Genomic DNA, 14383 nt, shown 5'->3' on the forward strand with positions numbered 1-14383 from the left:
CCATACTGCACTGTCTGTGGATGTGGGACTACCCAGCAAACACTACTCCGTTTGGCAGATGCTCCGACGTCGTCGTTGGCGTGTTTTTCCGTTCACCGAAATGCCGTCTTCCGTGCAGAACACTATCGCAGGGACAACTGTTGACAATTTATATGATTATATCGTGAATTAGATACAGCCGCGCGGGGTAGCCGCGCGGTCTAGGGCGTCTCGTCACGGCCCGTGCCGCTCTCCCCCCCCCCCCCCCCTCCGCCCTCGGAGGTTCCAGCCCTCCCTTGGGCATGGGTGTTAGTGTTGTCCATAGCTTAAGTTAAAGTAGTGTGTAGGCTTAGGAACCGATGACCTCAGCAATTTAGTCCCATAACACCTTACCACAACTTTCCAAATTAGACACAGGACGAGAAAATAGCGGTTTGTTGCTTTCGTTTGGACACCGGTGTATTTTTATTTGAAACAAACACTTTTATACATTTTCAAGAAAGCTAATAAAAAAAGGGCGCGCTGAAAAGTAGTGTCTTCGATTTTTTTGGTGTGTGAAAACTATTCAAATTTTTTTAATAAAACAAATTTTATTGACATTCTACGACTTTATTCTTCATGTCTGCGTATTTATTTATCAACATAATCAACCTGGCGACGAACACATTTCTACCAACGAGAGACCAGTTTGTTGATATCGTTTCTGTGGAATGTTTGACTTCGTTGAAGGAGCCACAACCACGTTTCTGCTTGCTCTACTTCGTCACTATCCTCGACGGTGTTCTTTAAGTTTTGGAAACAGATGAAAATCGAATAGGGCCAAGTGTCACGACTGTACGGATGATGCTCGGTGACAGTGGAACACAAGGCGTCAGACTGTTGCAGATATCGCAGCGCTCGTGTGCGATCTGGCATTTTCATGCTGAAGGAGAGGGCGCTCCATGTGTGGACGAACTCTTCGAACTCGAAACTCGATTACAGCACGCAGATTCTCACGCACCGACATAGTTACTTTACACACCGCCATGTTACGTGCTACAATTCGGAGCCCTCCAGCAGCCGAGGGCTGCAAACATGTAGACATGAAAAATAAAGACATAGAAAGTCAATAACGTTTGTTTTAGTTAAAAAGCTTGAAGAGTCCTCACATTAAAAATCCTAAGGCATTACTTTTCAGCATGCACTCGTATTAAGCACTCCTCGTAAAAGGGCACACAGGTGTAGTCTTAGAGCTCTGTGGATAGCGTAAACTGGTGGGGGGCAGTCGTGTCACCCTCTACGGTTGACGGATGCGACAATGACCACGTAGTGAAAGACGTTGCCCGATTCGTTGGTATATCATTGCGGACTGTCCAACATGTATACAAAGCACCTGTACCACCAATAGCCCTGTAACACTGTGTAGAACAGCGGTTGGCCGGCCGGGGTGGCAGAGCGGTTCTAGACGCTACAGTCTGGAACCGCGCGACTGCTACGGTCGCAGGTTCGAATCCTGCCTCGGGCATGGCTGTGTGTGACGTCCTTAGGTTAGTTAGGCTTAAGTAGGTCTAAGTTCTAGGGGACTGATGACCTCAGAAGTTAAGTCTCATAGTGCTCAGAGCCAGAGGTCCGATAGCCGATCAGTTCCAGTCATTCCACCAGGAAGGAGACACACGGCTGGTGTTGTCTGTAGTTCAACCATGCATCGGCGGTCATTATCGCGATTCGATCGCGTCTGCATTGTTATTTTGTGCCAGGAAGGGCTCTCAGCAAGGGAAGTGTCCAGGCGTCTCGGAGTGTACCAAAGCGATGTTGTTCGGATATGGAGGAGATACAGAGAGACAGGAACTGTCAATGACATGCCTCGCTCAGGCCGCCCAAGGGCTACTACTGTAGTGGATGACCGCTACCTACGGATTATGGCTCGGAGGAACCCTGACAGCAACGCCACCATGTTGAATAATGTTTTTCGTGCAGTCACAGGACGTCGTGTTACGTACGACTCAAACTGTGCGCAACAGGCTAAATGAAGCGCAACTTCACTCCCGAAGTACATGGCGAGGTCCATCTTTGCAACCACGAGACCATGCAGCGCGGTACGGATGGGCCCATCAACATGCCGAACGGACCGCTCAGGATTGGCATCACGTACCTTCACCGATGAGTGTCGCATAAGCCTTCAACCAGACAACCGTCGGAGACGTGTTTGGAGGCAACCCGGTCAGCCTGAACGCCTTAAACACAGTGTCCAGCGAGTCCAGCAAGGTGGAGGTTCCCTGCTGCTTTAGGGTGGCAATATGTGGGGCAGACGTACGCCGCTGGTGGTCATGGAAGGTAGCGTAACGGCTGTATGTTACGTGAATGCCATCCTCCGCCCGATAGTGCAACCATATCGACAGCATACTGGCGAGGCATTCGTCTTCATGGACGACAATTCGCACCTCCATCGCGCACATCTTATGAATGTCTTCCTTCAGAATGACGACGTCGCTCGACTAGAATGGCCAGCATGTTCTCCAGACATGAATCCTATCGAACATGTCTTTGATAGTTTGAAAAGGGCTGTTTATGGACGATGTGACCCACCAACCACTCTGAGGAATCTACGCCGAATCGCCGTTGAGGAGTGGGACAATCTGGACCAACAGTGCCTTGATGAACTTGGGAATAGCATGCCACGACGAATACAGGCATGCATCAATGCAAGAAGACGTGATACTGGGTATTATAGTTACTGATGTGTACAGCAATCTGGTCCACCACCTCTGATGGTCTCGCTGTATGGTAGTACAACATGCAGTGTGTGGTTTTCATGAGCAATAAAAAGGGCGGAAATGATGGTTATGTTGATCTCTACTCCAATTTTTTGTACTGCTTCCAGACCTCTCGGAACCTAGGTGATGCAAACCTTTTTTTCATGTGTGTGTGTATATACAGGCTGGTTATAACTAAACTTTTGCTACTTGAGCCAGTGTAGAGGTCAAACAATTTACCATATGGGTTCCCAATATTACAGAAATGGTGTTTAGACTGTGAGCTGCAGGATTTCCGTTATTAGTAGTGTTATTTGACGTTTGGCGCCGGTACCGGTACGGTGATGTAGGGTTGAAAGACAAGCATCAGTATGCATTGCATTTGAAAGCAGCCAGCGTGGACGAGGTGAGCAGGACTTTACTCGTAAAGCTGTTCTATCAAAACAACAGCAATAGTACTGCTGCTCTTCGCGAACATTAAAGGGGATGGGGGGTGGGAATGTTACATCGCTACTAAATCATCGTAACGATTACCGCTCCACATTTTATTCAAAGGAACTCATAATTTATAGGTTATGGTTAATTAATTACAATTGTTGGATATCCAATGGTATGTTACGTACCAAATTAAGTACAAAATGTCCTGTTTTACACTGAAGCGCCAAAGAAAGTGGTATATGCACGCGTATTCAAATACAGAGATATGTAGATAGGCGGAATACGGCGCTGTGGTCGGCAACGCCTATATAAGACAGCAAGTGTCTGGTGCAGTTGTTAGATCGGTTACTGCTGCTACAATGGCAGGTTATCGAGATTTAAGTGAGTTTGAACGTGGAGTTATAGGCGGCGCGAGAGCGATGGGACATAGCGTCTCCGAGGTAGTGATGAAGCAGGGATTTTCTCGTGTGACCATTTCACGAGTGTACCGTGATTATCAGTAAGCCGGTAAAGCATCACATCTCAGATATCACTGCGACCGGAAAGAGATCCTGTAAGAACGGGACCAACGACGACTGAAGAGAATCGTTCAATATGACAGAAGTACAATATTTTCGCAAATTGCTACAGATTTCAATGCTGGGCTATTAACAGTTGTCAGCGTGCGAACCATTTAACGAAATATCATCGATATGGGCTTTCGGACTCGAAGGCCCAGTTGTATACCCTTGATGACTGCTCGACACAAAGCTTTACGCCTCGCCTGGGCCCGTCAACACCGACACTGGACTGTTGATGACTGGAAACAAGTTGTGTACCAGTATAGAGATAACCTCTTGAATCCATGGATCCTGCATGTCAGCAGGGACTGTTCAAGCTGGTGGAGGCTCTGTAATGGCGTGGGGCCTGTGCAGTTGGAGTGATATGGACCCCTGATACATTTAGATACGACTCTGACAGGTGACACGTACATAAACATCCTGTGTGATCACCTGCTCCATTCATGTCCATTGTGCATTTCGCAGAACTTGAGCAATTCCAGTAGGACAATGCGACAACCTACACGCCCAAAACTACTACAGATCCAGGAATACTCTTCTGACATTAAACACTTCCGCTACCCACCAAACTCCCTAGACATGAACATTATTGAGCATATCTGGGATGCTTTGCAACGTGCTGTTTACAAGAGATCTCCACCCTGTCGTACTCTTACGGATTTATGGACATCCCTGCAGGATTCGTGGTGTCAGTTCCCTCCAGCATTACTTCAGACAATTAGTCGAGTCCATACCACGCCATGTTGTGGCACGTCTGCGTGCTCGCGGGGGACGTACACGATATTAGGCAGGTGTACCAGTTTCTTTGGCTCTTCAGTGTATACCCTACTGCTATCGTTAACTTTACGAGAGTTTTGTAATACGGAGAGTTTAGGCATACGGAAAAGTTCCCTTTCCGCACCGTGGTTAAAGAACATAATTCGGAAGTTCGGATTAACTGGCAGTTTGGAAATTGCTCCCAGGGGAGACCGACGTTTCATTGCACCACAGATTGTTTAAGAAATTACTGTTGCCGCGGCTGAGAATGCTGAACGCAATGTGCGTCAAGGTGTGTCAAGACAGCTGAACATTCCATGGTCCACCGTTCGAAAAGTGCTGCGACCAATTGTGGAACGGTATCTCTACAAACATACAGACGTCACACAGAGTAACGTTTGTAACCTCTAACGTAAAAATAGTATGCTATTAGAAATGTTACCCTCTCATGTGTAAATTGAAATGTGTTTCTTTAAATGCTTATTTGTCTTCAGAAAATAGTCCCACAAAGTTTCATTATCCTACGGTTACTCGTTTTTCGTTGGGGCCCTTTCAAGTGGCGAAAGTTGAAGTATAACGACCCTGTGTTTGGAAGAGTTATTTCAAGCCGTTAGTGTTTACTGAGGTGCGCTATTGACGCGTTATGGAAGGCTTGAATGAAATTTATGGGCAGCCAATTCAACGAAATTTGTTATGGGCACTTGTCAACAAATATCCGTAACAATAAAGCACCGCTCTTAAATGTAGCTGGGCTATGAATATGATACTGAGTTAAACGAAGATTTATGTATGGTAGAAAGCACCAGTCAGGTAATGTCCTGCTGGGATTATATTTTGTCACGCGACGAAATAACTGCCGCTATCTTTGCACGAAAACGCTGCGGATGAAGTATTGTAATTCATGGATATTTATTTCGGCGGAAAAACACTCTCAGCCTTGTATCTCGAGTAAATCTGAGTTGTAGCTTAGCTCGTTTTCCGCTTACGTGATTAGTATTAACATCGATTGCCACGCCTGCGAAGAGAACCGCAGTAAATTCTTTAATGTTTTAATAGTACTTGAACAGCACAAGATATTGAGTCCTGTAACTTTCTTTAATCTGTCTGTGAGAAAGAAAACTGCAACCAGCTATAGTACCCAGTATTTTTGAATAAAAAAAATTTATTCTTCCTTTACTGTCTTGAGGCAAAGGCGCGTAATCGGTTGGCAGCGGCGAAATCTTGTATGCGTTTTTATCCTAGAATACAAAAGAGTCAAAAGTTGTTTTGTGGTTTACAAACGCTTTTTTTCTAAGTTACGTGAAAGATCGTTGTGAAAGCGACAAAATCATTTATATTAAAGATAAAATGTAGGAATTTGTGGAAGGTGCTGTCTGATGGTGGGCCAAAGCATTAAATTAGTTACAGAGAAATATCCGTCGATTCAAAAATAGTGAGGCTGGCTGCAGTTTCACCCCCTCGCTGACATTTCTGAGGACAACTACGGCATTCCCAAGTCATCATAGGTAAAATAACTTCTTCAATCTGTTGCTATTGGTATCAGAGTATCATTGTTACTCCTTAGTTAAGGATCCTCGATATAAGATGATTTTTTTAAAATTTCAATTTACTAGCTTTCTGAACGTGCCCATACAGCCATCTCAACACTGTAAATGTTATCCTACAGTTTGTTTTTACAGGTCAGAGTATACGTTAGTTTAGCCGTATCCCGGTACGAAGTTACAGAGGCTTAACAAAGGTCAGATACCGACATAAAACAAAGTGCACATCCAAAATATACTGAAACGAGTACAGAAAACGAAATTGCAAAAGAGGATACAAATGGGTAGTATGCTGTAAAAATCTTACTGGTAACAGAATAAGAGTTGATAATTTGCTGTTGGCACACATTTGGGATATTCCCATTTCAGTTCATATTAATGACTAGATATCTAAATTAGCAATAATATGTTCTTTCAAAAGCTGCGGGGAAAGAATTGAATATTTGTGCAGGTCTATAAATACCATCTTGACAGAACATAAGAGCAGTATACAAGAACCAGATTTAGGTATAGCAGCCATACGAATAGAAACAGCAGTATTCAGACACATACATATAGGGGGATATAGATACATATATTAATAAGCTAAGCGTTCCATATTCTATTGAGTACCACGTGGGAATATAATCAGTTGATTGTGCTTTGGTCTTGCCGTGCTATTATAATTACCAAGAGCATTAGACAGGCAGATGAATTTGTTAATCTTGCTGTCCAAGCGTGTCAATAATAGTTTTCATTTACATCTACATTTGTACACCGAAAGGAAGATAGGCGTTAGTTCCTCCCTCCTTCCCCTCGCTCCCTCACCCCCGCCTCCCTAACGCCACAACCATCACCCACGAATGGTGCGTGGGAGAATGACCTTCTTCGATTTTAGCGTTGAGTCCTTTATGCGATATCTCAAGAGCATATAAGTGAGCTAGAACCCTTTGAAGAGAGTCCACCTTCAATAAACGATCTAAGGTTTCCGAGAGATGAAGAACTCGTAGGCCTAGCAGCCCCCTGTCTCTTGTCTCGTGTGGGGAAGATGTCATCGACACGCCGAACAAACTGACGTGGGAACGTGAAAGCTCATGCCAGTACTCGTCGCATGCCTGTCAGCAAGTGAGTGAGTTCGAACGGTACAGGATGATCAGGGCTTGTCATAACGTGTAGTTTCCACTCTTTCAAGGCGTGCTAACATAATGGTGATTTGTATGTGGATCCAGTGGATAGGAGGGGGCTGAATACTGGACCACGCAATGTGGTCCAGCTTCAGGATGGCTGTTAGCTTGTCAACACCGCCGAAACTGCCCGTAAAGCTCCCACACAAAACCGGATCGACAGACGAGTACTGCGAAAGGTGTTGTAAGAGTACCCTTACTAAAAATCGATATCAGCAGCTTATTTCCCTTGGGTACAATATCGCTGATATGCTGGAAGGTTCTAGACTTAGGGGTTTAGCACCAACAGCGGAGAATCCCAAGTAGAGTGCGTGCTCTTTCGGGACTATGACTTGAGGCAGGCGCTGGCTAGTGGTTAAGGGTGACGGTCGGGCTGTGACCCAGAAGCGAGGACAAAAATTTAATTTTGAAGCATAATAAATATCAAAGCGGTAACGAGAATATTTTAGACGTAACAATATTTGAAGGTTCATAGAAAGTAATTTTTGTGAAGCTAATTGTAAATATCGATTCACGCTTCAAGTTTACTGCTACGTGTTTACAAGGTGTATGTGGTGTCATATGCGCTGCAACAAGACAGGAAAAGGAGCCTTTGACCACTGGAGGCAGCGCTATAGGTTGCCCCAAAGTTGTAACACAACACATATGGGATGGCTGTTATAGAACTATATGAAATAAAGTTGTCATAGTTTCTGAACAGTTTGGGTAAGGACGTTTAAACTGCACGGTTGGCCGCGGGGCATGATGGGAATTAAGATGCGTAAGCATACATGGTTTAACGACGAAGGCCACTTTCATTTGGAAGAGTTCGTCAATAAGTCGATTGGCCCATATGGGGGACTGAGAGTCCGCATTTCGCGATCGAGAAGTATCTTCATCCTCAACAACTGACTGTGTGACGTGCGATGTCAAGTCACGGAGTAATCGGTGCGATGTTAATTGATGTCACGGTGGCTACCGAACGGTACGTGAAGGTTTTGGAAAATTATTTAATCCCCGTTATCGAAAGTGATCCTAATGTCGACAAGATGTGGTTTATGCAAGACGGACCTCGACCCCTTCGAAGCAAGAGGCTGTTTGATGTCCCGGAGGAGCACTTTAGGGGCCGCATTCTGGCTCTGGAGTACCCAGATGCCACTGGTTTTGGTCTAGATTGGCCGCAATAGTCTCCGGATATGAGTACATGCGACTGTTTTTGTGGGGCTATATTAAAGACAAGTTGTACAGCAATAAACCCAAAACCATTGCTGAACTGAAAACAGCCATTCAGGAGGTCACCGACAGCATCAATGTCCCAACACTTCAGTTGGTCATGCATAATTTCCCTATTCGTCTGCCCCACATCATCGCCAATGATGGGCAGGCATATCGAACATGACTTAACCTAAATCCGAATATCTGTAGTGAAGTCTACATGTTGAAAAAAAATGTGTGAACGCCGTAGTTTATAACTAATTTACGTTTTTTTCATATAGTTCAATAATTGTCACACTGTACATGTGTATTTACATAAATCCACCTATGATGTACGTTTAATCCTCTTAATCGCGTAAGTGGAAACAAAATAAGTTGTGAAAGGTCACAGTAAACTTGTTGTTTTAGTCGATATCAAAACAGCCACTGTAAATGGTAATCTAAAATGTTCACAATTAAAATTAACTGGTAATGATGGTGAGTTACGAAGAGTTTAAAGATCGCAGACAAATATGTATATGTATGGCAGCCACTGGTGGCACATAGTAAGCTAACTTCTACATGGGCGCCTGTGTAAAGAAATTGGATTGAGTAGTTTCGAGTGAAGTAAACAAGTAAGTGAAGTGTTCATAGCGCGAACTAGATGAAATTAACTAATTTATATAGTATACAGACGCGCAGGATGGGTGATTTGGACTTAGAGAAAGTGACGAGAGCCCGTAAACCAGTTACATAAGGGGGGAAGGGCGGCCGGTGGTCTAGTGGTAAAGCGCGTGCCTGGAAAACGAGAAGTAGTCGGATCGAATCCCGGTCAGACCACGGAAATCTTCCAGTCTGCATGTAACGTAGCCTTCACCTCTCAGCGATGTGAAGATTCGGTAGCAACGACTTGTTGTTAGGATTTCACCCTAAACTGTGGGTCCCTTCTCCTGGCAGGATTTCTGGCATACCTTATGGGCACTGAAGCCGCTGTAGTGGCGTCCAATTAAAGACTTGCACCAGCTCGTTCAGCCACTCGAAGTTGTTATTATTGTTGTGATTCTTATTGCTACTATTACCGTCACAAGTGAAATAATAAACTGTGTTCAGCGCTATCTCGTGGGAAGTAGACATTATGAGAACCGTGGCTGTCGTAAAATTATTCCTTATAAAAAGTGTTAAATGTGAGTGCCTTTTGTCATTGCAGAACTTAGTAGATAAAGTTCTGATAAGGAACCCATGTCCGAAAATGCACCGTTTGGATGGAAGATAAGTTTGAAGATCGGATCACTTCCAAATTTCCCCCTTCACGCCACGCACACAGCGAAGCAATGACCTCTGACGTGTGTACACTCACTGCAGGAGCTGCTCCTTGTGACGACCCTGCTATTCGTTGCACGAAATGTATCTGCGGTGCATGATTTCACACACACAGTCCACAAACACGTGCGCGTCCGTGGAACACCGCAGTCACCCCTCCCTAGCTGGGAGCGTACCAGTCCCAGTCACTCATTCTTATAGTCGGACGAAAATGGTATTTGAAGGGTTCCGGAAAGTGTTCTCGACACGTTGTGCAGCTTTTACATTACGTTCGGTACCGAAAAGGTGAAGATTTTAATGTGGTCCGATCTTCAAGCTTATTTTACACTGAAGAGTCAAAGAAACTGGCACACCTGTCTAAAATCGTGCAGGACGCAGCACGCAGAAGTGCCGCAACACGACGTGACATGGACTCGACTAATGTCTGAAGTAGTAGAATTGACACCATGAATCCTACAGGTTTATCCATAAATCATTAATAGTACGTGGGGGTGGAGATCTCTTCTGAACAGCGCGTTGCAAGACATTCCAGATATACTCAATAACGTTCATGTCTGGCGAGTCTGGTGGCCGGCGGAAGTGTTTAAAACTCACAAGAGTGTTCCTTGCGCCACTCTGTAGCAATTCTGGACCTGTGGAGAGTCGAATTGTCCCGCTGGAATTACCCACGTTCGCCGGAATGCACAATGGACATGAATGGATGCTGGTGATCAGACAGGATGCTTACGTACGTGTCACCTGTCAGAGTTTTATCTAGACCAATCAGGGGTCTCATGTCACGCCAACTGCACACGCCTCACACCATTACAGAGGCGCCACCAGCTTGAACAGTCCCCTGCAGACATGCGTGGTCCATGGATTAATGAGGTTGTCTCCACACCCGTACACGTTCATCCACTCGACACAATTTGAAACGAGACTCGTCCGACCAGGCAACATGTTTCCAGTCATCAACAGTCCAATGTCGGTATTGACGGAGCAAAAAAATGTTCGTGAAGTCTTATGGGATTTAACTGCTAAGGTCATCAGTCCCTAAGCTTACACACTACTTAACCTAAATTATCCTAAGGACAAACAAACACACCCATGCCCGAGGGAGGACTCGAACCTCCGCCGGGAGCAGCCATACAGTCTATAACTGCAGCGTGCAGCCCCTTAGACTGCTCATTGACGGAGCCAGGAGAGGCATAAGGCTTTGTGTCTTGCAGTCATCAAGGGTATATGAGTGGGCCTTCGGCTCCGAAAGCCCATATCGATGATGTTTCGTCGAATCGTTCGTACGCTGACAGTTGTTGATGGCCCAGCATTGAAATCTGCAGCAGTTTGCGAAATGGTTGCACGTCCGTCACGTTGAATGATTGTCTTCAGTCGTCGTTGGTCCCGTTCTTGCAGGTCTTTTTCCGGACGCAGCGATGTCGGAGATTCGATGTTTTACCGGATTCCTGAAATTCACGGTACTTTCGTGAAGTTGTCGTACGGAAAAATCCCCACTTCATTGCCACCTCGGAGATGCTGTGTCCCATCGCTCGTGCGTCGTCTATAACACCACGTTCAAACTCACTCAATTCATGATAACCTGCCATTGTAGCAGCAGTAACCGATCTAACAACTGCGCCAAACATTTGTTGCATTATATAGGCGTTGCCGACCACAGTGTCGTCTTCTGCTTGTTTATGTATCTCTGTATTTGAATACTCATGCCTATATCAGTTTCTTTGGCGCTTCCGTGTATATTCAAACGGTACATTTCCAGACATGGCTCTGAGCACTATGGGACTTAACATCTATGGTCATCAGTCCCCTAGAACTTAGAACTACTTAAACCTAACTAACCTAAGGACATCACACAACACCCAGTCATCACGAGGCAGAGAAAATCCCTGACCCCGCCGGGAATCGAACCCGGGCGTGGGAAGCGAGAACGCTACCGCACGACCACTCCAGACATGGGGTTTTTATCAATACTTTATGTACAACCCTTAGAAGCCTGTAATAGTAATTGTGAAACACACTGCATTTTCCTGTAAATATACGATGCAGAGGACATGTGGTTTTAGACACACGGTTCGTTGGAACAGCTGCCTCTTTATCCGATGTAACGAACCCATTACAGTAGTCCGATTGCCACGAAGTTGAGTGAGCATTATTATTCTAAAATATATGAAGTAGGTTCACAGTTTACAGCAGTATGCGTTGGCGGTTCGACACCTTCTGCTGCAGTACGGACCAGTGGCAAGCGTGACATAGCTTCCGTAGGAGAATGACAGACACCTCACTCTCTATGCAGAACATAATGATATTACCTCGGCAAAGTATCAGAACATAATGGTAATAATTACAAAAATACTTGTTCAGAGTGGATAAAATAAAACTGGTCCGTAAAATACACTACTGGACATTCAAATTGCTACACCACGAACATGACGTGCTACACACGCGAAATTTAACCGACAGGAAGAAGATGCTGTGATATGCAAATGATTAGTTTTTCAGAGCATTCACACAAGGTTGGCGCCGGTGGCGACACCTAAAACGTGCTGACATGAGGAATGTTTCCAACCCATTTCTCATACACAAACAGCAGTTGATCGGCGTTGCCTGGTGAAACGTTGTTGTGATGCCTCGTGTAAGGAGGAGAAATGCGTACCATCACGTTTCCGACTTTGATAAAGGTCGAATTGTAGCCTATAGCGATTGCGGTTTATCGTATCGCGACATTGCTGCTCGTGTTGGTCGAGATCCAATGACTGTTAGCAGAATATGGAATCGGTGGGTTCAGGAACGCCGTGCTGGATCCCAACGGCCTCGTATCACAAGCAGTTGAGATGACAGTCATCTTATCCGCATGGGTGTAACGGATCGTGCAGCCACGCCTCGATCCCTGAGTCAACAGATGGGGACGTTTGCAAGACAACAACCATCTGCACGAACAGTTCGACCACGTTTGCAGCAGCATAGACTATCAGCTCGGAGACCATGGCTGCGGTTACCCTTGACGCTGTATCACAGACAGGAGCGCCTGCTTTGGTGTACTCAACGACGAACCTGGTCGCACGAATGGCAAAACGTAATTTTTTCGGATGAATCCAGGTTCTGTTTACAGCATCACGATGGTCGCATCCGACATCGCGGTGAACGCACATTGGAAGCGAGTATTCGTCATCACCATACTGGCGTATCATCCGGCGTGATGGTATGGGTTGCCGTTGGTTACACGTCTCGGTCACCTCTTGTTCGCATTGACGGCACTTTGGACAGTGGACGTTACATTTCAGATGTGTTACGACCCGTGGCTCTATCCTTCATTCGATCCCTGCGAAACCCTACATTTCAGCAGGATAATGCACTACCGCATGTTGCAGGTCCTGTACGGGCTTTTCTGGATAGAGAAAATGCTCGACTACTGCTCTGGCTAGCAGATCTCTCACCGGCTGAAAACGTCTGGTCAATGGTGGCCGAGCAACTGGCTCGTCACAATACTCCAGTCACTACTCTTGATGAACTGTGGTATCGTGTTGAAGCTGCATGGGCAGCTGTACCTGTACACGCCGTCCAAGCTCTGTTTGACTCAATGCCCAGGCGTATCAAGGGCGTTATTACGGCCAGAGGTGGTTGTTCTGGGTAGTGATTTCTCAGGATCAATGCACTAAAACTGCGTGAAAATGTAATCACATGTCAGTTCTAGTATAATATATTTGTCCAATGAATAACCGTTTATCATCTTCATTTCTTCTTGGTGTAGCAATTTTAATGGCCTGTGGTGTATTTCTTGCATCTTAAAGTGATGTAAGTTGGGATGCCTACCGTAAGGTGTGTGAAATATTTTCCGGCCCACTCTGTATAACGGATATATAGACTCAGTTGCTTACGTGTGTAGCATGCCGCAACTACACTCCTGGAAATTGAAATAAGAACACCGTGAATTCATTGTCCCAGGAAGGGGAAACTTTATTGACACATTCCTGGGGTCAGATACATCACATGATCACACTGACAGAACCACAGGCACATAGACACAGGCAACAGAGCATGCACAATGTCGGCACTAGTACAGTGTATATCCATCTTTCGCAGCAATGCAGGCTGCTATTCTCCCATGGAGACGATCGTAGAGATGCTGGATGTAGTCCTGTGGAACGGCTTGCCATGCCATTTCCACCTGGCGCCTCAGTTGGACCAGCGTTCGTGCTGGACGTGCAGACCGCGTGAGACGACGCTTCATCCAGTCCCAAACATGCTCAATGGGGGACAGATCCGGAGATCTTGCTGGCCAGGGTAGTTGACTTACACCTTCTAGAGCACATTGGGTGGCACGGGATACATGCGGACGTGCATTGTCCTGTTGGAACAGCAAGTTCCCTTGCCGGTCTAGGAATGGTAGAACGATGGGTTCGATGACGGTTTGGATGTACCGTGCACTATTCAGTGTCCCCTCGACGATCACCAGTGGTGTACGGCCAGTGTAGGAGATCGCTCCCCACACCATGATGCCGGGTGTTGGCCCTGTGTGCCTCGGTCGTATGCAGTCCTGATTGTGGCGCTCACCTGCACGGCGCCAAACACGCATACGACCATCATTGGCACCAAGGCAGAAGCTACTCTCATCGCTGAAGACGACACGTCTCCATTTGTCCCTCCATTCACGCCTGTCGCGACACCACTGGAGGCGGGCTGCACGATGTTGGGGCGTGAGCGGAAGACGGCCTAACGGTGTGCGGGAC

The 14383-nt window shown here is 46.0% G+C and overlaps 1 protein-coding gene across 1 annotated transcript in view; it reads left to right on the plus strand.

Annotated features, from left to right (window-relative positions):
- LOC126175440 (neurotactin) overlaps positions 1 to 14383 on the plus strand; it is a 264898-nt gene that overhangs the window by 174450 nt on the left and 76065 nt on the right. The gene's annotated exons all lie outside the window — the stretch shown is intronic.

The sequence above is a fragment of the Schistocerca cancellata genome, chromosome 3 (assembly GCF_023864275.1).
Source record: "Schistocerca cancellata isolate TAMUIC-IGC-003103 chromosome 3, iqSchCanc2.1, whole genome shotgun sequence".
Lineage (NCBI taxonomy): Eukaryota > Metazoa > Arthropoda > Insecta > Orthoptera > Acrididae > Schistocerca > Schistocerca cancellata.